Source organism: Neolamprologus multifasciatus, chromosome 10 (assembly GCF_963576455.1).
Source record: "Neolamprologus multifasciatus chromosome 10, fNeoMul1.2, whole genome shotgun sequence".
NCBI lineage: Eukaryota > Metazoa > Chordata > Actinopteri > Cichliformes > Cichlidae > Neolamprologus > Neolamprologus multifasciatus.
Genome location: NC_140448.1, coordinates 4601514 through 4615534, shown reverse-complemented (window position 1 = coordinate 4615534; position 14021 = coordinate 4601514).

Sequence of the window (14021 nt, the reverse complement as noted above, 5' to 3'; positions counted from 1 at the left end):
AAAGCGCCAAATCACAACAAAAGTCGCCTCAAGGCGCTTCATAGATACAGAGAAAAACCCAACAGTCATATGACCCCCTATGAGCAGCACTTTGGCGACAGTGGGAAGGAAAAACTCCCTTTTAACAGGAAGAAACCTCCAGCAGAACCAGGCTCAGGGAGGGGCGGGGCCATCTGCTGTGATTGGTTGATGAGAGAAGGAAGACAGGATAAAGACATGCTGTGGAAGAGAGACAGAGGTTAATAACAGATATGATTCAATACAGAGAGGTCTGTTAACACATAGTGAGTGAGAAAGGTGACTGGAAAGGAAAAACTCAATGCATCATGGGAATCCCCCGGCAGCCTACATCTATTGCAGCATAACTAAGGGAGGATTCAGGGTCACCTGGTCCAGCCCTAACTATATGCTTTAGCAAAAAGGAAAGTTTGAAGCCTAATCTTGAAAGTAGAGATAGTGTCTATTTCAGGGACGGCTGAGCCAGAGCAGCGTCTGGCTGTGTGTCTGAGGTAAAATAGGATTATTTACTGTTTGTATGTTCAGTACCGGTGCGCTTTGTGAGCAACACGTGGTCTGGTCTGGCTCATTAGCATGCCAAAAATCAAAAAAGTAAATGCCATAAATTTGTTGCCTGTAATTATTTGGTGGGAACGGCTGCATTAAGACTGGGAGGATAACAGAAAACATTTTTACTGCGTGAGTTAATATAGTAAAAGCCTCAAGTCTCCACCTGCCCGCTTCCATAGATATTCCAATCTGTGTTGATGCATCACTGCTACGTCCTGTGCGGATGCCTCGCAGCAGCGTAGACTGTCAACATTTAAACTATCATTACTATAACTTTGGGAGACTATTTGTGCTTTCGTATCACACTCATCAGACCTGAGGTCGGACAAGAATCCTGGGAGCTACGATCAAATGTTTATTTCAATACAAGACAACCTGACTTATCTTGACCAGCAGGGAGGCAAATCCCTCCCTAGGTGGGCTTTTCCCAAAATTCCTGTGGAATCTTCATGCAGTTATTTACACGTTTCTCTGCAGATGGTGAACTGACCGGCCAGTTTGGCTCTGCAACAATGAAAGTATTCATTATCAGTAAGCAGCCTCATAATGTGAAGGTTTGGCGTCTTTAATACGTCGCATTATGTAGCATGTTGATATGTTTATGGTTAGTACAACACTGCTTCATAATGTAATGACAGGGAAATGACGTCTTCCTCCTTTAACATGCAAAAGCACATTAACCTGGCAGGTGTGGCCTTTTAATCTTGGTGGCATACTCAGTCTAGCACTCCGATCACTTTAATGGTATCACTTGATGATAAGCCATGATAGGAGACTAGAGAACAAACTTTAGCATGATAGCACAGCTGAGACAAATCCTGTGTGACTCAATTTGTTGTTGTTTTTTTTCCAAACATTTTTATTAACATAGTTATTCATATTTTTGAATGACTGCTGATAAACACAGGATGTGATCAGTCAATGAAACTACACATTTACATAAGAAACTGAAATATGCTTTAAAAAGCACTGAGCGACACTAGACTCGCTTCTCTTTCATTTTCCTCTGTAGTCTTAAAAAAGTCACATTATGTGCATTAGATAAAGATCAAATCCTGTTATCTTGATAACTTCTTATTTAGATGCTTCCTAAACAGTAAATGGTAAAGATACATTTTTATTACTCAGAAAAAGCAGCTAAATATTGGGTTTAATTGTCTCTGTCTGTAGAACAAATGAAAGGGTCAACTCATATCTCAAATCAGGCAACAAAGTATGTATCTCATTTACAGTGACATAGTTTCTTTTCCTTTTTCCCCTTCCCTTCCTTCCTCTCCCCTCCTTTTTACATAAAATATAATTACTATTATATAAACAATCATATATCTATGTCTATACATACACATTTATATTCAATTCAATTCAATTTTATTTATATAGCGCCAAATCACAACAAAAGTCGCCTCAAGGCGCTTCATAGATACAGAGAAAAACCCAACAATCATATGACCCCCTATGAGCAGCACTTTGGCGACAGTGGGAAGGAAAACCTCCCTTTTAACAGGAAGAAACCTCCAGCAGAACCAGGCTCAGGGAGGGGCGGGGCCATCTGCTGTGATTGGTTGGGGTGAGAGAAGGAAGACAGGATAAAAGACATGCTGTGGAAGAGAGACAGAGGTTAATAACAGATATGATTCAATACAGAGAGGTCTGTTAATACATAGTGAGTGAGAAAGGTGACTGGAAAGGAAAAACTCAATGCATCATGGGAATCCCCAGCAGCCTACGTCTATTGCAGCCTTATTATATACCTAAATAAGTATATACAAGGAAGGGGGAGAGGAAAAAACAAACAAAAACAAAAAAAACCCAAAACAAACACCCCCCCCCCCCCCCCCCCCCCCAAAAAAAAAAAAAAAAGGGAAAAAAAAAAAACAATACACCTGCCCAGACCAATGTGTATAATCTCAGAGCAGATATGGGAGGAGGCCATCCCTCCCAGTAATCTATAAAGGGTTGCCAAATTAGGTATATGAATCATTATTTAAACCAAACATCTCAGACGAGCAGCTCATTCTCAACTCGTTTTTTTCCTTTTAACTTTGAACTACGTCTGCATGGTGATACATGATAACACCACAAAGAAAATGTGATTTTTCAATGATTCACTCGACAGACTGCATCTATAGATGTAATGTTCTTCTGTGCAAAAGTGCACCCGTGGCATCAGTAGCTAGCATCGCCACTTTTAGCAGGAATAATTCCTGCTACTCTGCCTTTTACCCCTTTCTTTGCTCTGAGCAAAAAATGTTTTTTGTAGGTCAAATTTCTGCAAATTATTTCTTTTTGCATGAGAGCGTCTGCTCCTGAGCTGATCTGTGACCAGTCCTAAACAAACTGGTAGTTATCTGAAACATACACAACTCATTGAGAGATTTTTTTCCATCCCATGCCAAACTAAAGGCATCCACAGCCTTAACAGCAAAACACAGTTTGTCATTTTCCAATTGGCCGTGTATTTGAATACATTTAAGTGTACACACACACACACACACACGCGCGGTTGTGCAATGCAGTCAGTGCTTGACGTAAGCCCTTTTGTAATGAAGTAAACCCTTCTGCTTTCCTTTACCTCATTATGCACTTATCTGAGTAAAGTGCAGCCTGTGTGGTGGTATTACCACATCATTTTTGTCCCTGCTTCAGGTAACGTATCAATTTGTTCACATTAAGAGCCGGAAAACAGTAACTTAAAGGCTTTGAAGCAAACTGAGTGCCTTTAATTCACATCTCCCCGTAGTTCTTTGAAGCAGATCAATATATTTTCACTTATTACTCATGGAAATTGCTCCTCTTCCAGAATCACCGGCTGTGTCCTCTTTGTTTGCAGCTTTCCATAAACCAGTTTCCTTTAAGCTTCTTGTCTATGCAGGCTGTTGATGTCAGCAGGCCTCAACACTTCTGGTAATGACGCTTCATCGAGGCCGAGACATTTGTGCCACTATGGAAGGCAGATCTGCAGCGTGCGTGTCTGTGCACAGGTGCATGGATTTTAGTTTTGAGAGTTTGCAGGTTATTATTGTAGTTTAAAGTTTATGAGAAAAATGAACCGAGGCGCTGAGCATGAGAGTAAGCAGGCCTCGCTGCTCGCTCGCAAAGATGTCCGGATATTTTTGGGCTGAGTGCTCAGCTGAACTACACGGTCTGCTGTGCTGTTCATCTTCACAGGCACCTCACAAAATACACATCAGCCAAACCAGCAGGTTGTCTAAGCCCCCGTCTCTGGGCTTTACACCCGTGTGTGTGTGTGTGTGTGAGCAGTGTCCTCATTAACTCAGATCATCGATTTAAACCGTCTGGTTAAATTGTCCTGTCTGTCAAAGCCTCGTGACCACGCTGTGACTGAGAAGAATCCATCTTAGCAAATATCATGAGCAGGATAAACCGAGCGCACAGGCAATAAATCAGCAGCTCATTTAAACAGCAGCACCATCGTCCGACACACAGTCCCAGGTCAAAGTCATTCACCTCCCTTTGTCACTGATACTCTGTATCATTGTCATGACCTGTTTCCCATCACCCAGCAGGCTCCGTGTCATTAATCCTGACACACTACACCTCAGACATGATGAGATTTTTCTATATTCGTTTATGGAAAGCTGTGAAAAGAAAATCGCACATTATGTGGATCAATCCTCTCCTGAGAAGCTAAAAGTTTACATTTCTCAGTTAAATTGTTTATTTTTAAGCAGCGATTCCTCTGAAGAGAAGTTAAATCTACAAGAATAGTTCAAAATGAAACCATCGTTCATAAGTCATAAATCACACCTTCAGCTGTGCTCGGCCCAGCTGTGGATGATTAATGTTAGCGAGTGTTAGCAAACCTTGTTATGTGACGGGTGTTGATTCAGGTGACCAACACATTGTTTTTAGAAACCAGCCTCACAGCACCAAAGAAACTGCTTTCCTCCTGCCTTTAGAACAACGTAAAACATCCTTCTGTCACCTGATGGTTTGGTGAACTTTGCTTAAAACAACGTCAACATACTTTTACTCACATTTTTACGATGTTATTTTAGCATTTTCACATCCAGAAGCTTTAGAGTCTGAAATTTTGGTTGAACAGGGGTGTCAGACTTCACTTTACTGAGGTTCACGTTGGAAAACAGGTGATTACAAAAGTTAAACTAAATAACAACAGCAGTTGCCTCAAGCTGCTTTATATTGTGAATTAAAGGCACTACAATAATACAGAGAAAACCCCCAAAATCAGACGACCTCCTAGTGACGAGCACTTTGTGACAGTGGGGGGAAAAAACACCTTTTAACACTCGAGCCAAACCAACTTTATTCATAAAGTGCTTTAAAAACAGCAAGTGCTGAGAAAGTGCTTAACATAACATAAAAATAACCGGAGGGTCAGCCATCTGCTATGACTGCAGTTAATTTTTGTTGATGCATATTTGCATGCCTCTTAATTTTTAGCAGCCTGCATGCGACAGAAATTAAAACAAAAAAGAAAAGAAAGAGAAAATAAGATGCAGCTCACCTGGAACAAACAATCAAACAATCAAACAATAGTTTTGTGAAAAACGAAGTCAAACAAAACATTCAATTCAGTTTATTTATACAGCTCAAAATCACAACAGTCACCTCAAGGTGCTTTATATTGTAAGGTCGACCCTATTATAGCACATAAAGAGAAAAACCCAACAATCATATGACCCCCTATGAGCAGCACTTTGGCGACAGTGGGAAGGAAAAACTCCCTTTTAACAGGAAGAAACCTCCAGCAGAACCAGGCTCAGGGAGGGGCGGGGCCATCTGCTGTGATTGGTTGGGGTGAGAGAAGGAAGACAGGATAAAGACATGCTGTGGAAGAGAGACAGAGATTAATAACAGATATGATTCAATGCAGAGAGGTCTGTTAACACATAGGGAGTGAGAAAGGTGACTGGAAAGGAAACACCCAGTGCATCATGGGAATCCCCGCCAGCCTACATCTATTGCAGCATAACTAAGGGAGGATTCATGACTCCACGGATCCTCACAGAGTTACTGGAGGCCAAGATAAGACTAAGAATCTGGTTAGATCCCATATTTCTAAGACTTTCAGGGCCGAGTACAATAACATCAGTTTGATCTGAATTCTGTCCTTTGACACCAGAAACGGTCTCATTGTAAGTGGATACACAGTCTCCTCTTCACGCCCTGTAAATACTGAAGCATCTCTTTGTGTTTCAGTCTCTGGTAAGTAGCCTGGAGATGCAGTGGAGCTGTGATATGTGCACAAGGGGTATACTGCTATGCAGACTATGTACAGTATTCAGTGTTGGCCTTATTACTGAACAGCCTGCATCCAAAGTTTTCAGGTCTGAGGTTAACATTTGCACAGACATTTCATTGGTTAGTGAGCTGAGACCTCATACAGCGACTGCAACTCTTTAGCTGGCCGAGAGTCACAATATAGCTATTAGGGGACTGCGTTACAAGACAGCAGGGAAATGCAGCGGTTCTCGTGTCCTGGCTGAGAGCTAAGGCCAGTACCGAGTGGATTTGCTCGTCTCGGCCTGTCCTGGATCTGGACCCGGCCGGTCAAAAGGGTTCTTCAGCTGTTTAAGCCATCTAAGAAACAAAAGAGGCTGGATGAAATCCCAGTCATCTCTCCGGTTTTTACAGCAGTAAAGCTTCACTCCCCTCCATCACTCACAGTGTTTTCCTTTTAAAAGGCAAGCCCAAATCTTTCCCAGCCATTCACCAAAGCCTGACTTTTATGGGGCTGACTTATTCTCTCCACATGGTCCAGTCGAACGCCTTAATGAAACGCAGTAGAGTCCAGCTGATTTCACTGCAGCGATATCAATTTTGGGATTCGGGGTGCTGTGAGCGCATAATTCTGAGTAAAAAAATAACATCACAATGAGCATGACAGATTTATTGTGGACTTGTGAAATGAAAGCCAATCGCTGGGAACTGATGTCATCGTGCTCATATGTGCATTTCATTGTAAATTCATTCTTGTTGACATTGTGGTTCCCTACAATTACCTTCACATCTTTTGAATGACGTAACTGACACCTGACATGCAGAGGAAGACACAAAGAGCCTCAGTAACAGCCCCCCTACAGCTAACAACAGGAAACAATGGGTAAAAACATATCACAGCACGGAGGGTAAGATTAGATTTTGGCCGGGTGATCATTTCGGCTTTTGAGGCATTGTGCTGTGTATGATGTACCTGTTCAGAAATAGGTGTTCTCGCAGGATAACATCATGTTTTCTCCTCTCTGACAGGAGAGGGATTCCCTTTCTCTGCATGCCTTTAAGGTGCAGCCGTGCATTTGTTCATGATTCTAACCTTGCGACTAAATATACTCCACGATGCTCCCCGTGTCCGAGTTACTAAGTGAAACTCTGTGGTTTTATTAGCACTAATTAATAGATATGCATTCATATTCATTGCAGTTTATGGCAGCAGCTCACTAACCAAGCAGTTTTCTTTACCTGCTAATGTAGTGCTGAACTAAACTAAAATGTTGAAGCCTGGGAAAGACGTCGCTGTGGAGATATTTATTTTTAACACACTGCCAGTGAAAAGTTTGGACACGCCTTCTTTTCTTTATTTTCATGACTATTTACTTTGTAGATTCTCAGTGAAGGCACCAAAACTATGATATATATATATATTTTATATATATATATATATATATATATATATATATATATATATATATATATAAAAATATATATATATATATATATATATAAAATATATATATATATATATATTATATATATATATATATATTTTATATATATATATATATTTTTTTTTTTAATATATATATATATATATATATATATATATATAAAATATATATATATATATATAAAATATATATATATATATATATATATATATATATAAAATATATATATATATTTTTTTAAAAAAATATATATATATATATATATATATTTTTTTTTTTTATATATATAAGACACCACTGTACATATAAAAAACATAAAAACCTGAACAATCAGACTGTGTGCACTTGGTGACAGTGGGATAGAAAAACCTCTTTTAACAGGAAGAAACCAGAACCAGGCTCAGGGAGGGGCGGGGTCAGGCCTGCGGAGGAAGACGGCGTGGAATGAAGTAAGTGTGGACCGCAAAGCAAAGCCCCGCAGAGCTTCTAGCATAACTATATGTGCTAACTGTGAAATACTGAATTTTCTCACAGGTATTCAAATAAAAGAAAATACGCCTGCACCCTGCAAAATCTGACAGGTTTAGGGTGTCGTTTAAAAGGTTACAGCTCCAGGGAGTATACTGCTCCTGGAATATGTTACTGATGCCATGGACTGAACGTCAGGTCCTACACAACTGTTAATCAGCTTTACGGATTTTATCCCCAAAACAACCATTAAACAAGTCACACGCAAGTCATAGTGTCAGTTTTACCACACGTGTCCTTTCAGGGCACTGCAAAGCCAGGCTACCTTTCAAGTATTGAAAACACATGTTGTGCGAACATGTATCATTATCATTGTTGGCTTTAAAGGTAACAGAAAAATCACTGTATTTAATTCAGTTTCACAGTGTGTCTGAAGAGGCTCCTGCAACATACATTCATTTCATTTTTAATAGCCAGCAAGCAGCAAAACAAACCAGAAATCAAATAAAAAACACACATACCCATTTCTGTTACTACACACAATATGAATAAAAAGTACTTTAACTTAGTGACCAGCTTTAAAAGGACAAAAACGTCGCTGCCTCTGATTTGGAGCTTGATCACCGCCATTATTCTTCACTTCATTCCTCCACGGTGCCACGGTGCTGCACTTAGCAAGCAGGTGCTTTGAACTGCTCGTTGTCACACCAGCACTATTTAGTTTCTCACCCTGAAGCTGCTCTCGACCTTTTCACCCAAAATTCCAGAAAATACAAAAAAAATCACTGATGTCAGGGTGTCCTCTCACAAACTGAACCATTGTTATTAAAAAACTGATTTGCAAAATTCAGTGGTTATATTGTTTGTTGCAACAACAAAACTGATCTGGACTGGTAACAATGCTGCAGCAAGAGTCCTGACAGGGACTAGAAAGAGAGAGCATCCCTTCATTGGCTTCCTGTTGAATCCAGAATTCAAAATCCTGCTCCTCACATACAAGGTCTTAAATAATCAGGCCCCATCTTATCTTAATTCAATTCAATTCAATTCAATTTTATTTATATAGCGCCAAATTACAACAAAAGTCGCCTCAAGGCACTTCATAGATACAGAGAAAAACCCAACAATCATATGACCCCCTATGAGCAAGCACTTTGGCGACAGTGGGAAGGAAAAACTCCCTTTTAACAGGAAGAAACCTCCAGCAGAACCAGGCTCAGGGAGGGGCGGGGCCATCTGCTGTGATTGGTTGGGGTGAGAGAAGGAAGACAGGATGAAGACATGCTGTGGAAGAGAGACAGAGGTTAATAACAGATATGATTCAATACAGAGAGGTCTGTTAATACATAGTGAGTGAGAAAGGTGACTGGAAAGGAAAAACTCAATGCATCATGGGAATCCCCCGGCAGCCTACATCTATTGCAGCATAACTAAGGGAGGATTCAGGGTCACCTGGTCCAGCCCTAACTATATGCTTTAGCAAAAAGGAAAGTTTGAAGCCTAATCTTAAAAGTAGAGATGACCTGAATCCAAACTGGAAGCTGGTTCCACAGAAGAGGGGCCTGAAAACTGAAGGCTCTCCCTCCCATTCTACTTTTAAATACTCTAGGAACAACAAGTAGGCCTGCAGAGCGAGAGCGAAGTGCTCTAATAGGGTGATATGGTACTACAAGGTCATTAAGATAAGATGGGGCCTGATTATTTAAGACCTTGTATGTGAGGAGCAGGATTTTGAATTCAATTCTGGATTTAACAGGAAGCCAATGAAGGGAAGCCAAAACAGGAGAAATATGCTCTCTCTTTCTAGTCCCTGTCAGGACTCTTGCTGCAGCATTTTGGATTAACTGAAGGCTTTTCAGTGAGTTTTTTGGACATCCTGATAATAATGAATTACAGTTGTCCAGCCTGGAAGTAATAAATGCATGAACTAGTTTTTCAGCGTCACTCTGAGACAGGATATTTCTAATTTTAGAGATGTTGCGCAAATGGAAGAATGCAGTCTTACATATTTGTTTAATATGTGCGTTGAAGGACATATCCTGGTCAAAAATGACTCCAAGGTTCCTCACAGTGTTACTGGAGGCCAAGGTAATGCCATCCAGAGTAAGAATCTGGTTAGATACCATATTTCTAAGCTTTTCAGCGCCAAGTACAATGACCTCAGTTTTATCTGAGTTAAGAAGCAGAAAGTTAGCGGCCATCCAGGTCTTTATGTCTTTAAGACATTCCTGCAGTTTAACTAATTGGTGTGTGTTATCTGGCTTCATGGACAGATAGAGCTGGGTGTCATCTGCATAGCAGTGTAAATGTATGCTATGTCTTCTAATGATGCTGCCTAAGGGAAGCATGTATAATGTAAACAGAATTGGTCCTAGCACTGAACCCTGTGGAACTCCATAATTAACCTCAGTGTGTGAAGAGGACTCTCCATTTACATGCACAAATTGGAGTCTATTAGATAGATATGATACAAACCACTGCAGTGCAATACCTGTAATACCTACAGCATGTTCTAATCGCTCTAATAGGATATTATGGTCGACAGTATCGAATGCTGCACTAAGGTCAAGAAGGACAAGCACAGAGATGAGTCCACTGTCAGAGGCCATAAGAAGATCATTTGTAACCTTCACTAAAGCTGTTTCTGTGCTGTGATGAACTCTGAAACCTGACTGAAACTCTTCAAATAAACCATTCCTCTGCAGATGATCTGTTAGCTGTTTGACTTGTAGTACCATATCACCCTATTAGAGCACTTCGCTCTCGCTCTGCAGGCCTACTTGTTGTTCCTAGAGTATTTAAAAGTAGAATGGGAGGCAGAGCCTTCAGTTTTCAGGCCCCTCTTCTGTGGAACCAGCTTCCAGTTTGGATTCAGGAGACAGACACTATCTCTACTTTTAAGATTAGGCTTCAAACTTTCCTTTTTGCTAAAGCATATAGTTAGAGCTGGACCAGGTGACCCTGAATCCTCCCTTAGTTCTGCTGCAATAGATGTAGGTCGTGTCCAAATTCGTGGGCTGCATCCTCCTGAGGACCTGGCCTTCGTGGTCTACGTGGGCCGGGTCCTCAGAAGGTCGCGTAGGCCGGAAGTAAACGGCTGGGGAAATTGGACGGTCTAGCCTTCTGATTAGCGTCACCACTGTCTCGGTGGAGTTTAATAAACTCGTCCGTCTGCTCCTTGCTGTCTAAAATATAACAGGACACTGGCGTAAATTCTCGACTGTCTCATACTTCTGTTTAATCAGTTTTCTGTTTGACGTTTATTCAGCTGTGTGAAAATCCCGGAGGAACCCACCCGGGGGATTAATAAAGTTTTATTTTATCTAATAACTTTAATCTCAGCCAAACCGATTTACTCACGAACAAATAAAACACTGAAAAAAGCCCAACAATAACATTTTAGGTTGTCTAAGTGACTTATATATTACGTTTAACCTGAGCAGCGAAACTCTGCGGTGATCTGAAAATGATGTGCCGGGAGTTGTGCCGTTCTCGGCGGCTTCAGTGACCCTCGAGCTCCCGGCTATCGAGCTGGTGGGTAACAGACGTCTCCGAAAACTTTTGCAAATATGCGATATCTTGATAAACCGAGCAGATATTTGATGTTTACACAGCTACTTTCTTGCCTGAAAATATGTTAAAAGTTTATTTTGTGACCCAGAAAGATTAGTATGAGTAATTTTAAAACTTAGTAGCGGCCGCCATTGTTGGAAACTGGAGTTTGGCTGGGCCGCGCTATGAATTCTGGGATATGGTGGGCCACGAAGGACACACCTGACCCATCCTTCAAATTCGGGGAAAAGGAGGACGCATTTGTCGGCTGCATTCGGAGGAGTCTACGAATTTGGACAGCCTTCGGCGCGTCGCTGTGATGTAATCGGTCTACAAATGCGGCCTCAGGAGGATGCAGCCCATGAATTTGGACACGGCTGTAGACTGCCGGGGGATTCCCATGATGCATTGGGTTTTTCCTTTCCAGTCACCTTTCTCACTCACTATGTATTAACAGACCTCTCTGCATTGAATCATATCTGTTATTAACCTCTGTCTCTCTTCCACAGCATGTCTTTATCCTGTCTTCCTTCTCTCACCCCAACCAATCACAGCAGATGGCCCCGCCCCTGTCAATGTTAAGGAGTTTTTCCTTCCCACTGTCGCCAAAGTGCTTGTTCATAGGGGGTCATATGATTGTTGGGTTTTTCTCTTTATGTGCCATAATAAGGTCGACCTTACAATATCAAGCCCCTTGAGGTGACTGCTGTTGTGATTTTGAGCTGTATAAATAAAATTGAATTGAAAATGATGAAATGATATTACTACTATCACGACTGTATGAGCTCGTCCTCTTAACTGTATGCAGAACAGCCTGGCTACACTGACAAATGAGACAAAATTGCGGTACATGCAATCCACATTACTGCTTCATAGAGCTAGAGTTTATTTCTAGTTCACCATGACAACCTCGACACAAACCACAGCGGTAAAGTCGTGGCTGCTTTGCTCATGCAGTCAAAAGCACGTTAGAACACGTGTAGATGACTTTTAATCATTTTTATGAAACTAATGTTTGGTCAGGATCAACACTGCAGCTGACCAATCACACTGTTATGATGTCATTTGTTTCTTGAAAATACAATTCACAGTTTTTAAAATTTTGTAGTTTTAATATCACTGGATGAAGCATCTTGTTAGGTAACTGAACATCCAGCATTCTGGGTTCGTCCCAACCCAAGTGTGCAAAGCAAAGCCACATCTTAGCTGTGCAAACACATCCGATAATGGGACACACATGGCTGCTGCCACTGATAATCACTAAAATCCGGCTTTTTATAAGGAAATCTTCAAGGTTGTTAAATTGGCTCAATGTTCTCCTCACTAACCACCTCGTCATGTGGGTAATTGTCTCATCTAGAACATCACAGGTGCGCCCGCTCTTTAGGACCTAGCAGCATTTATGCACATCTGATGTTCATTGTCCCCCTGGTAGGACCGGCTACACAAAAGAGGCAAGAAGAAGTGAAAAAGACGGAGTGAGAGAAATGAAAACCGTGCTTTTATATGTGTGAAAGAGAGCCACTCGAGTGTTGAGGAGGTGACGTTTCCATTGAGGGGATATCCACCCAGCAGGTGGGACCGTCCGTCCTGTTGGAGGCACTCAAAGCCTCAGCACGCCTGGAAACAGTGACTGATTTAACCAGAACAAAGCCTCTGAAATCCTCTTCTCATCCGCCTCTTCTAAACCTACTTGCACACAGTCTTCTGTAATAATAATTCCACGTTCAGGGACGTTATTATCTCACCACCATCGCTTCCTAAAGCTGAGAGCTCATGTAAGATATGTATCTGGTGGTCACATTTTCAGCTAAACCGTTCTTCAGCCTGTCAAGTTCATTTCTGACAAACTGTCTCTGTTCCTCTCTCAAACTTGCCAAAGCTCTGTGCGGAAACAGTTCGGCATTTTTAAGTCATTCTGGGAGAACTCCCAGTACTTCACCTTGGAGTGAAAACTCTGAGGATTCGGGGGGGAATAGTAAAACCTACTGGTGGTGAAGCTCTAGTAACAGGGCTGAACGCTTAACACCCTTGTTAACAATTTCAGCATGTTACAGGAACAAACACAGTAAATGTCTGTTTATTAGGAGCAAATAAGAGGGAAAAGATCACTTCACACCAGCAGGGTTTAAGTAATTATTATTAAAATGACTGTTATGCTGAAATGACTGTTTGCTGTCATGCATGTTGTCATCGAAGTAATTCATAAGATTCGGGAACGAATAAGGCGATCCTAAAAGCTGCGACTGAAGTTTGGATAAAAGTTTTGCAGCTTTGTCAGCAGAGCCCGTGATACATCCAAGCGCTCATTCTCCAAATGTAGCGTCAAAGGACCTTTCACAGTCATGTGTTATGTTAAAATGGTAAACACTTTCTCATTGGCACGTCCAGCCGACAGCTCGCTGATTCTGATGTTTCGGCGGGTCGAGCTTTGTGTTCACGCCCTTTTTGTGCTGATTCTGAAGCTGTTAGTTTGATCTCTCTCCAAACAACATTGAACCAGCAGCAAAAGAAGATCCAAACTACGCTTCACAAAAACATCGTCATAAATTCACTCTGACTTTTGCTGATTTGCCTCCACCACAATAAAATCACACTTCATGCACAGCTCTCTCTGTACTTCAACAACAGTTTCCCGTCTAAAAATCTGTTTTCTGCATTATTCGCTTGCTTGTTACTCACAAGTCTACCGTTGTTTACAGGCTGTCGGCCGATGTTTTTTTTTCCTTTTACTTACTTCTGAAAAGAAAACCTAATTTCTGCTGTTCAACAGGCTTCTGAACA